The sequence below is a fragment of the Maylandia zebra genome, linkage group LG5, assembly GCF_041146795.1.
Source record: "Maylandia zebra isolate NMK-2024a linkage group LG5, Mzebra_GT3a, whole genome shotgun sequence".
Classification (NCBI taxonomy): Eukaryota; Metazoa; Chordata; class Actinopteri; order Cichliformes; family Cichlidae; genus Maylandia; species Maylandia zebra.
In genome coordinates this window covers 29,102,817-29,116,075 of record NC_135171.1, presented here as the reverse complement: position 1 = coordinate 29,116,075, position 13,259 = coordinate 29,102,817, and positions in this window count along the sequence as shown.

The window sequence follows — 13,259 nt, the reverse complement described above, 5'->3', positions numbered from 1 at the left end:
GAGGTGAGTTAAAATTGGTGTCCAAAGCAGCTCTGCATCAGCCATGTGAGAAAACTACAGAGAGAAGTGACTAGAGTGAGAATTTCAGACCATATTTCATTTTTAAAAGTAACTGTCATGCTATGACAAGCTGCTCTTTCTTCTTCAGGCTGAAGACACAGCCACACCTGTTTTGTATTCTATAGTGTGGAAAGGTGCTCTTACACCAAGGTGTCATCATATGAGGGCCAACTTTCAACCTACTGATGAAAATCCACTGTAACAGTTACTCATGGAGAAATCCCTATTATCTGCACTGAATTTAACAGCCTTACTCAGAAGAAATACTAAGTCTTTTAAAAGAAGCATTTTCTCTTCACTTTTGCAGTCAGGTTCTTCCATTAAGACACAAGAAACATTCACATACAAAGGTAACATGTAATTATACACAGATATCGCACTGCACATATTATTTCAAGCAACACAATCTTATAAAATTTGTGGCTGTATTTTCATCCTGCACCATCTGATGAGTTGTTTTTCAAGTTTCCAGCTGAACAACATGGGTGTTTCCAGGATTTTTTAAAAATGGTTTGACTCAAGGGGACCAAGAACACAGCTGGAGACAAAAATGTTTATTTAGAAATTTGTGTAGAGAACTGGTGAAAAAAGCATTTAGATTGTTTACTAGAGAAAAAGTAATAATCTGACTGTAGCTTAATAGTGGACATGTTGTATTAAAAATATTTAAATAAAACATTTTAAAGATTTTAATAAAAGTACTAAAGTAAGTGTCCCCATTATGTGGAATGAGACTTTTCAGAATTATATTTATTGATGTGCAAATCACTTTAATGTTGCAGCTGCTGCTGATTTTGCCTTTTCATTTGATCTATAATAATGCAGGTAATCATTAAATCTCTTGTTTGTCATATTTTAAGTAAATGCCAACTATTTTTCCTTAAACGAAAGCTCTTTTCTTTATCTCCACTGTTTGCGCTGTTGCACTGTTTCACTGCATTTCCATGTGGTTATAGTTTTAGTTGACCACCAGAGCCAGCAGAAGCCTGTCTTCCACACACCAATATGGTTTTCATTTACACTTTATTTTGCCATCAACTGAAACATCAGTATTTGTTGGTGGAAATGTGTCAGTCATTAGCCCTAATAACCGTAAATAGCACATTAGAGGCTTTCATTTAGTAAATGTGTGTGCTATTAAGCCTAATTGTATGGTAGCTTCTCTGAATAGTTAGATACATAGTTTACATACCCGGGACAAATGGTAACTGTATCAAATAAATAATCAAAATGGAAGTGGAGTGATCTACAATTGCATCTTAGGGCCTTTCCTGGACCAAGGGGAAAAAAATCACAGCCAGGGGAGAGCGGTACAATTCTCAGAAGTGTGTGGGAGAGGTTTTTTTTCCCCCTTCAAGGACACCATCACTTCACTGATGGTGTTCTTGAACAAGCCAGCCTCATCACATCACAGACACCGCCACTTGACATAATTATGGCTGCAAGGGAGCATTTACCAAATTATACCTTGCACGAGATGCAATATGCAAACACTTACGATTTTACCTTAGTACCACAATTTTTTCACAAGCATTAGGATTTTAAAGCAACATACCTGTGAATGTGGTACTGACCAAGAATAAGGCCTTCTGTGTGCTGTTGCAGCTTCTCATGAAAGTTTGTACGTGGCACTTCCTGTTCAAAGGTGTCAGTGGGATGATAAAGTGGAGTCAACCTAGTAAAGAGAAATTAAGTGGGTCTGCTGTTTTTTCCCTAGTTTTTCTCCCACCAATTTGTAACTTTAATATCAGAGAATTTATTATTTCTTTGTTTCTCAAGAATTTACTACTTCTCCTCAGTATGGCAATTTTCTGTTTCTTGGCTCTGATACACCATTGCAAGTTAAAAAATGGACATAAAATATTCAAGGATACCAGAATTGACTTTTTCAGTAATTGCTAACAAGCAAAAAAGAAAACATCCACTGGCTGCTTAGAAATTAAGAATATTGGAAAAATACAACAACAGTGCTTAGATGAGAGGTTGGGGAATACAATTAGGTCCATATGTCTTTGTGGAATGACACAATTTTGTAATTTTGCCTCTAAACAACATCACGGTGGATTTTTTAAAAATACATAAAAGTCAATTTTCAGTTCAGTTTCAAGTATGTAGTGCCAAATCACAACACCAGTCACCTCAAAGCAAAGTGCAGACTTTCAGCTTTAATTCAAGATTTTTAAAGCAAGCATCGAATGTACTGTTTAAGAATTAAAGCCATGTTTATGCACAGTAATTTAGCATTGAGTGATGAGCAGTTTCAGGACCAGGTAAACCCTGTGGCTTCATTATTCCATGACAGATTGGGTGGATAAAAGATCTGAGAAAAGACGTTTTTGGACTTTGGGCCAAAGAGATGTTGATGCAAGTGGAGAAGGCCACCATTAGGCTGAAAAACCAAGACAAACCTATCAAAGAGATAGCAAAAACTTTAGGAGCAACAATCTGGCAGGTTCTCAAAAAGAAGGAATGCACTCGACTCCTCAGCAACATCAAAAGGCCTGAAAAATCACAAAAGACAATTAAATGATTAATGAAGAAAAATACCTTTAACACATCAACAACAACAACAATCTTTATTTATAGAGCACATTTAAAAGCCAAGGGCATGCCAAAGTGCTTTACATAAAAGAATAAAAGAATAAAACAATTAACACTATAATATCAGAGTCATATAAGTGTGGAATTATGTTCACAGGTAAAAACCACTAATAAGAGTAAACTATAGCACATAGCTATAGCAAAGTAAAGCTGTACCATCAAACACAGTGATAGAGAACATAGACAACGCAAGACAACGCAAGACAGACAGAAAAATTAATAGAATAACTCACTGCAAACAAGGCCAGTATTTAACTGGTAGAAAAAGCAAGTTCAAACAGATATGTTTTAAGCCGTGATTTAAAAGATTGAATAGAATCAGACGCCCGGATGCCATCTCACAGAGCCATCAACACTCATGAGGAGGTAGCAATATCATTATCATAACTTCATGAATGGAATCACAGGGGGCTTTAGATCAATATGTACACCCCTGGGTACACTTGAGAACAGGAAGGCTGCACTTGGCTTGGCCAAAAAAATTTAAAAAATATCTACAAAAATCTGGACAATTCTGCAAACAATTCTTTGGACAGATGAAATCAAGATTAACTTCTACCAGAAAGATGGAAAGCTTGCAGAAGGAGAGAAAACTGTTCATAATTAGACCATAGCATACTGCTTCATCTGTCAAAACATTATTTTTCAGTCTAGGCCTCCAACCAGACTTTGTCATAAAGCCAACTTATTGAAAAAAATCTATTGAAAATGTTACTAAGCAGTGAAAATCTTTGCCGCTATTGCAACTCATTGTTTTGTGGTAATAGTGGCAACAACCCGATGTAGAATTCAATCCATCTCTCTTCCTGCATCTTTAAAGGCCAATATTAAATATCTTTAATTGCCAATGTAGAGGAATATGAACTGAATTTGTAGGAGGACAAGGCAGGAGATTAACAAATACTTAGCCTTTAAATTTCCTATAGTCACAATGCAGATTCACAGCAGTTTCTCAGCTTTTGAACATGATTAAGGTGGTTAAGATAATAAAGAAATGGAGACCTGAAAAATGAGTTAGGAAACAGTTCACAGTTGAGATATATTGCTGTTGTCAACACATTTATTTCCTCACATTTGAGAAATCCACTGCCAACAGCTTAGAAGGTGGTCATCAGAGCATCAACATTGGATTATGGGGATGAAATACTAGAAGCTGGCTAATAACTTCCATCTGAAAAATGGTCCCTTAAGATCAGAGAAGGCTGCATAGCTTTCCAAAATACAAGTAATTATGCTGTTTTGACATTGATCAGGGCAGCAAAGAGGATCCGTTTTCCTTTTCTGACAACTACACTAACAGTTGGTTGAAAGAACTCCAAGCTGTCACAGACAACCACAGTAAAAACACTCTTCCACCCCTTCAGCAAACCACTCAGACAGACATTTTATGCCTGCTTTGATAAACAACATCAGGGCATCCTGCTACAACTCCTGTACCGCCATGTGGCCTGGGGGAAGTATTTCCAAGTGACACCTGCACAGGTTCACAGGTCTCTGCAGTAGGTTGGTCTCCATAAGATGACATCGTTGAACAGATCCTTGCCTATAATTCTGAAGTCTCAGGCTGAAGCTGTCATTCTACACTACTTTAAATGCTCAGTCATTGCACAGGTTTCTATACAGCTATATGCAAAGTACATGAGAAACAAGCCTTTTTTATGCTCTTATTAGATGAGACACGTTACTGAGCAAGGACCAAAGATAAGTAACATTTGATGGTTGGAAGTCTTGCATATTTATAGCACTGTACACAGTGTTGGGGAGTAACGGAATACATGTACCGCCGTTACGTATTTAAAATACAAAATATGAGTAACTGTATTCCGTTACAGTTACCGTTTAAAAAGGTGGTATTCAGAATACAGTTACTTTGTTGAAATAAATGGATTACACTGCGGTACTTTCCTGTTTCATTTTGTCGCGGGTCAGGACTGTTTGGGTTTTGTTTGACAGCTACGTTCTTTCGTTCCAGGCGGCAGCGTTGCGGTTGCCATGGTTACAGGGCGACGCTCTCTCTCTCTCTCTGCAACTGTGTGTTTCCTGGGTGAGAGAGCGCCTTTTCGTTGTTGTTGTTGTTGTGCTAAGCTAACAGGCAGAATGCTACAAGCATAGCTCTAAAGAATGTAGCATCATGGGCAGTGTAGTTTGTGTTGCAGGGAGAATGGACTGCCATACATGTTATGGGTCTGTGAGCGCGAGGAGGGAGAAAAAGGGGAGTGGAAAGGTACGAGTTGTCATCGAGCAAAAACGGGAGCTGGAAGCATGTAAATATAATAATAACCACTGCAGCCAAGAAGAGTGCCTGACGAGCCCAGTTGTAAGTAAGCTATTAAGACTCGACTGTACACCGTGTTCGTGTTTTCCTCCGAAAACAATAAGTTCCGTTGGAGCCGTCTTTCAACGCCTCTCTCTGTCTCTCGCAAGAAAAGTTGACCCACACAACAAAGTAAAGCTATTTTTCGGCTACAAGCCGACAGGGACCCCGCCGTATTAGTCAGAGGTCCCTTTACTACAGTTCGGAGACGCGGACCTTCAGTAATAGTAATAAATCACACAGCAATAGTACATTCACGTTGTTGTAAAAAGCATGATAATATATTAAGTAATCCAAAGTATTCAGAATACGTTACTGTCATCGAGTAACGTAATGGAATACGTTACAGAATACATTTTGGGGCATGTATTCTGTATTGTGTAATGGAATACATTTTAAAAGTAACCTTCCCAACACTGACTGTACATTACTCTATATTAATGATTGTATAGACACCATGTTTGTCATTTCTCCAGTTTTCTTGGCATTTTGGGGCGAAAGCATAGTTTGATCAGAGAAACTGAGATAGATAACACTGATCTCACTGTGGTACGTGTGGCAATTGCTCCTCTGTAGGAGGCCAGGCCAAACTGCAGACTATTTTTCCAGCAGATGAGAATGATCTAAGGTTACACTCCTGGCTGAAGAAGTGATTCACACAGGTCCACACATACTTCCATGACCTCCTCAACTGTTTCTCAGTGATGCATCTGTGTTCTTAAAAGACAACACCAGGAATGTCATGTTCATGAAGATGACGCAATATTCATGAATTAATGGTCAGAATTAACAGGACAAAAAATAGATTCCTGTATAATAACACAGCCTCTTTCCCCTTGCTGTAGACAAGACTGATCATGCTTATAAGGCCCATTTTAAGGTAGGAAAACAAAAGATATGGCTAGATCACGAGAGCTCTAAAGAGGGAAATATTAAACTGAAGAAATATGAGCTGATCTCATCTGTCTGGTGACATGTTGTACTGGTGAAAACAAGAGTCCCAGTCTTTTTAGCATAGGTCTTTGGCTATGGAACAGTTGGCGACTTTGGTCCAACACAGTGCTCTTTGCTTTATTAAATGTACCGAGCTATTTGTTACAGCAGACCAGAGATGGGCATTAACGCGTTAAAAGTAATGTGTTACTGTAATCCGATAACTTTTTTCAAGTAACGGGTAAAGTAGGGGATTACTATTGCAAAAAAATAATTAGATTACTGTTACTTTCCCGTAAGCACGCTGTGTTACTGCGTTACTAAACCATGATTTTGTTTGTGAGAATGTCTCATGACAATGATGTACGAGTGTGCGGCGTCCGTGGAAGCAACAGACGTGTGTAGATCAACAATGGATAATATGGAGTGCAGGAGAGAGGATGACCATGAAGTGTTTAAAGCTTGAAAACACTGACATTACTTTGAGTTAGATTATATTAAAAGTGACAAAAACATTAGCATCCGCAGTTCACTTTGCGTGGGAAGAAAACTTATTTCTACAGCGAAAAATTAAACCTCAAATCACGCACGAGAAAACCCCAGATCCCCCCCACTGACATGAGCGCTGCGGCTACCACATTTGTGTACATTTCAAGTGAGATTTAGCGTGAATGAACCCTTTTGTTGTTCATGGATTGTGACTGGGCACACATGTGCTTGTTTTAGATAGGGAACAGCGAGCTAGATAACTGTATTATGTCTTCAATATTGCTTATTTTTAGATGAAATTGATTATCTTTTCACAACACTTCCCTTTGGTGCCTAAACCACCAAAGCTGTGTTAACACACTGAGTTAAAAGGAAGACTATAATTGAACTCTAGCCTCTTAGTCAATGGTTTTCAGACATTTGCTGCTCAAAATGAACCAAAGGAGAAGTAAAAGAATTAATGTCCACCAATATTCATATCTGTACAAAATAGTGATGTAAGAAGTGAAATCCATAATCCAGCAGAAGCCAGAGGACACTTAAGCACTGCCAGTACTATGTAGTAACAGGTTTTTTTTTTGTCTTTTTAGTTTTGTGGGTCTCTCACACTAATGAGAGTAAATTGTGGTTTTCTCCACAGTAGAAAGTCTTCCCTTTTCCCCCTTATTAACCTCCTCACTGTCAATCAGACGCCATCCGGTGACTGCGCAAACAAACTAGGGATCACTTTGATGTGTGTTTCCAACAGTAAACACAATAAACCAACATGTCACTTATACATTTTTTGTGCAGTTTCATAATGCATTCATAATTCATATTGTTTGGTTGTCACAAAAGCCCATAACACCACGCCACATCTGCTTCTGGTGAAACGTACACTGTGTTTATTTTAGGAATGCTTGCACAGGCTGTTCAGAGAGAAGGATCAAACAGTCCATATGATTGTTCAGGCTGAGTAAACACACACAAATGCACATTATTAGTTCAATTATTTATTTTTTAAGAAGACAGCTAGAAGAACAGACTCACTGAATGGCGTTAATTGTATTTGAGTATTCCAAGGTGAACCTGAGCAGCAGAGGTAACAAAGTGCAATTGCTGTCTTACAGCTAAGTAATCGAATTCAACTTTTATTAGTTTGGTGTTTTGAAAGAAATAGCACAGCTGATAACAACTAAAGATAGAGTCCAAAACAACCTCACAACAGACAGTGATTTTCATCTAGTCTGAGTTCAGACTGAATGAGTGATGCAGTCCTGCAGCTCACTGAACACACACACACACACACACACACACACACACACACACACACACTTATATTGGCTTCAGTCAAACCATCCTACTGGACACAGAGCAACTATGCAGACAGCACCATAAAGTAAACTTACGACGCTACAACCAGTAAAGCAAAATGGCATGCTTTATGAGAGCACTGGCATGACTTATCTAACCTATCAGACCGCTTGTTCAAAACCATCTGTTGCTGAATTTCTTTGTTGTGCTACAGTTCTTCAAAATTAATCTATAAACAGCAATTAAAATGTCTCAAAGCCACAGGAAAGAGTGCCTGGTTCCTACCACATTCAGTCTCTCGTGGCTTTGAGTGAGTATCTGCTGCTGGCAGTTCTTTCGTTTGAAATGCTTGAGAAGGTACTGGTTTGAGTTTGACGTGCCAACAAAGAAGTGCTGTAACGTCAAGCCAAACAGCTGCAATGGTTATAAATAAGTTAAAAATGAAATATTAATCCTGTTTTGGTCTCTAAGCAAGCATAAACCACTTTTCTTTTAGATGTCTCTGTCTGTAAATATGACCCTGCCATACGAAGACTGAAGAATGCACGCAGTATCATAATGAACTGTATCAACCTTAACACACAAATATAAATATTAAAGAAAGCAAAAGAAAAATCCCCACTGACCCACTGCAGCTTATGCATATGTGCTCAGCTGCTAAATAAATGGACCCATGGAGATGAAAACGCTGCAAAAATCTGCAGTTAGAGCAGTTCCAGCGTGTATTTTAAAAGCTGATTTAAAGTGAATAATAAAGGGCCAAAAGTCTCAGTATACCAGTGAACGGGAGAATGCGAGAGATGTGAGATGCTTTTGAAGGAAAATTCCAACAGTAAAGCTGGCAATGGAAAAAAGACAAGTATCAAAAGATGTGACAACTTTATGATCACCCAGATGTTCGGTCCCACGAAAGAAAAACGTTATACCTGCCCCGTACATATTTAGTATCAACCATCTAAACCTTAAAGCCTTGCTAGATAGCTGTAAAAGTTTATAGTTTATTTCTTTATTCACAACTACATTTCAGAGACTTCAGTGGCTACATGTTCCTTCTCATTGTCCCTCATGAGTATTGTATATGTGTTATTCCTGATGCAATGAATGTTTTATTTAGCTCTTTAACTCTGTATATGAAAAAAAAACATGCAAAATTCAAACTTTTAATGTTTGACCTTTACCACTTTGCAATGATTGCAATTTTGAGAGGCTCCAGCACAACATGCTGCAAAGCAAAGAAATGGTAAACTACCTACATAGCTGCATTTAATTGGTCTAAAGTTTATACGATGAGGAAACCATCAGCTCTGTGTTAGAACACTGATGAGGACTGCTAAAGCCTCAAGCTGAGCATTTTTGTTGTTTCCATCTTGGCCTTTTAAAAAACAGACATGACTAAGAATGTGAAGGGTGGGCTAATTAAAGCACACTCTGCTGCATCCTTCTTTTTGACATTAATGGGGTGCATAGTTTACAAAATGAATATCATATTTAATTAACTGAAACCTTAAACTAACAATGTAGGCCTTTAATTGATCAGAAAGTGTTTACTGAGGTCAGAGAGCGAGGGAGCCAAGGGCCGCTTTGCCCCCCCCCCCCGCTGGCCATTACAAACACTTTTGGTCTTACTTCACTTTTCGGAGCTGGAACCTGAATGCATCTTTTATGTGCAGCCTGAATATAAGCAAGAGTCACTTCAAAAATGGAAATAGATTTGAAAAATGTCTAAAATGGCAAAAATAACATGGGAAAACTCATGTACAGTGTAAAAATTTTAGAAAAGATGGCCATGATTTTTGGACTTGGCATGGCATTTTTGGACTAAGAAGCATTGTCTTGGTCTGATGGTTTAATCACTGTGCAGGTTACAGAGTTTTTACTTAAAAACACATTACTCTTTGGCCAAATTGCACTGAAGTGAGGTCCAGGGTAAAGCCATGCTTCTTCTCTTTCTTCATAAATTTACGAGAGTGTAGTATCTTCACAAAGAAAACCCAGAATGAAGTTCATCATCTTTTTTTTTTTTTTTTTTGATGAAAATGTGAACAATTTAAAAATTGAAAGATTTTAACCTGCATACATGTCATCTAAACTTGAAAAGAACAAGGATTCAAGGTCTAAAAAGCAAGGAGTGGATTATTCTTGTTACTTTTAGTAACTTTTAATGGTTTTAATGGTTTCTCTCTCTCTCTCTCTCTCTCTCTCTCTCTCTCTCTCTCTCTCTCTCTCTCTCTCTCTCAATTTTAATTTAAACGACTAACATAGAAGCAAATGTGTTGTCTATCCACAGGTTTCAGAGAATGGACCAACTATAAACAACATCATTCGCTGTAATCATACATTTTTTCTTCATTAACTACAAGCTTTTGTAATCCTTATTTAATAACGATGCAGTTTGCTACGACAGTTTTGGCGGGCTTCTGTGCTCTCGTGAATAATTCCTCTTCAGAATAAAACTCTGCATGTGGCCTTTAGTAGTTCTTTTAGTTTTCCAGCTTTAACCTCCCCTGTGGATTTTCACTTAAATCCTAACATCTGAGAAAGGAAATATAAACACTTTGGATAGTGGGAGGTCTACTTTAATGTTCTTGCTTGCATGAATGCTAAACTCATTTTATTATTACTTACACAAGTTAGTTTTTGTCTTTATTTGTCTGACAAGACATTTTGACAGAAAGTACAGTTGGAACATTGCCTGACGGTTATATTTCTTTTCTAAGGCAGTCAACAGTGTTTACAGTCTTTTAAAAACTAATACTACTATTTCTAGCTAGACCAGGGATGTCAATCGTAAGACATGAGAGTGAGCAAAGATGCAAACCTGGACGGTTTTAGAGAATGTGAAGGAGGGATAAATTTTGGACTTTTAACTGTTTAAATGGTTTTAACTCTCATTACTTCATTACTTATTTATTTATTTATTTATTTATTTATTTATTTATTTATTGCAAATCTCAAAGAGTATTGCTGACAACAGTATTGTTGTTTATCATGAAGAAAAAAAAACTGGGATGCACTGTTAAGATTGCATTTCGTTTTCTTATATAACTTATCTCAGGAATTAAATATGTATTGACAGAAAAGTGTTATACTGGTCTGACCCACTTAAGATCAAAGTGGGCTCTACGTGGCCCAGCATGTAAAGTAAGTTTAACATCTAGACATTATAGCTTGTTACAGTAACTGAACTACCTTTGTGAGCACACACACACACACACACACACACACACACACACACACACACACACACACACACACACATGTCAGAGAGAAAGAGAGTCCTAGAGTGGGGTGTGGATTTCCAAAAATATGAAGTCATTTTGCATTTAGGTATTTTTAACATGAAGGATAGTGAGAATAACTCAAATGAAAAGAAACAGTATAGGAATGCTAGGCCATGTTATATTCTGATTTTATTCCCATCACATTTTAACAATAAGACAGAAAGAGCCAACAAGAGAAGTTTAACAGATTTATTAACACAGAGTTTGTTAACAAAAGAGTCAGAAAAAGGAAGCGTGAGGTACATTTCTTAAGGTCAGTAGTGAACAGGTTAAGATTTATTCCTAATTGATTTTATACCAGGCAAGTGAGACATCAAAGGAATTGTCCTTCAGCTGATTGTTCCCCTGAGGAGTGAGCAGGCAGATGTGTAAACTGAACTTCCTAAACTGAGTCAGCTTTTTCTCACAGGGGAGATCACTGACTGATAAAGGTCTGAGGATCCCGGACTTAATCTAGTATTAGTGGGAGAGATGGAGGAGTGATCCAGTCAAATTCAAATTCAAATTCAAATTTTATTTGTCACACACACACAACCATACACAGTATGACATGGGGTGAAATGCTTGTAGCTGTACAATGCCCGACCATTAAATGACAGAAGAAAAGTTTTACAATATTTACAATTTACAGTTTACTACAAAAATTTACAAATTAACTTAGGAATTTACAGTAAAGAATGTGCAAATAGCAGAAGAGATTATAAAGATAAGGATTATAAATTATAGGAATTATAGGATTATAGGATTATAGGAAATGTGTGGTGGTGCGTGTGGTGACGTGTGGGAGAGTCCAGTCCTACACCTGGTTCAGGCCCCGAATAGCCTGGGGGAAGAAGCTCCTCCTCATTCTCTCTGTTTTGGCTTTAAGGGAGCGGAAGCGCTTCCCAGACCTCAACAGTGAGAAGAGTCCATTGTTGGGATGGGAGAGGTCCATCATAATCTTCCTAGCTTTGGACTTGCACCGCTTGGTGTAGATGGACAGCAGGTCAGGGAGCTCTGATTGAATGATGCGTTCGGCCGAGCGCACCACTCTTTGCAGATCTCGTCTGTCCTGCTTGGTGCTGTTCCCAAACCAGGTGCAGATGTTTGCCGTCAGGACGCTCTCGATGGTGCAGGAGTAGAAGTTCTTGAGCACCTTCAGTGGCAGATGGAAGTCTCTAAGTCTTCTGAGGAAGAAGAGACGCTGACGGGCTTTCTTAACCAGGGTATTGATGTGACAGGACCATGACAGGTCCTGAGTGATGTGGACACCCAAGTATCGGAAACTGTCCACTCTCTCCACTGGCGTGCCACTGATGATGAGGGGTTTGTAATTCCTCGCCTGCTTTGTAGTGAAGTCCACGATCAGCTCCTTAGTCTTGCTGATGTTTAGGAGGAGGTTATTCTCCTGGCACCAGGTCTCCAGGTTCCTAATCTCCTCCAGGTAGGCCGTCTCGATGTTGTCGGAGATCAGGCCCACAACAGCAGTGTCGTCAGCAAACTTGACAATGGAGGTGGTGTCGGATGTGGCTACACAGTCATAAGTGTACAGTGAGTACAGCAGGGGGCTTAAAACACAGCCCTGAGGCACTCCAGTGCTGAGTGAGATGGAGGGGGAGACTTGTTTTCCCACCCTCACTGATTGGGGTCTGTCTGTGAGGAAGTTGGACAAACACACACGTGGAGATTTCCAATGAGACGGCCGAAACAAGCATGCAATGTTGGCTAGGAAGAACCAGCCCTTTGGTATTGAAGGAGATGTGAAATGATGATACTGGTGCATAGTGAGGTCACAGTTCCAGCTGGTGGCCATGCCTCCAGAATCTTCAGTGAGCACTAACGCATAATGAGACACAGAACCAAAACTGCACAGGAGATGCAGAGATCATGAAAAAATATGCTGCAATTTCAGTACCCATGGAGATTTGAAAACTTTCAGTAAACAGTTTTGAGGGATACGTGTCTGGTCAAAAGAGTAATTTCATAAGGTCTCATGTAGGTTTCTACCTAAATTTTGATACCAGATTAATCTTCTATAGTGTCAAAAAAAATCTAAGATCAGTGTTTACATTTTCTGTATAATAATGTGGACATATCACATTGATCCAACTGTTTTAGTTAATGAAGAGGTTTTTTTTTTTTTTTTTTAAATATGGTCTTACAGCCTGAGCACACATCAGAGGGTCTCAGTATCAGTGGATGCCCTGTTCACAGTTTGTTGCTTCATTGCCTGTTTAGCTTGTGATTAGTTTATTTTATATCATTTTATTTGATTATTTTATTTATAAGAGGCCATGTCCTTTTTATAC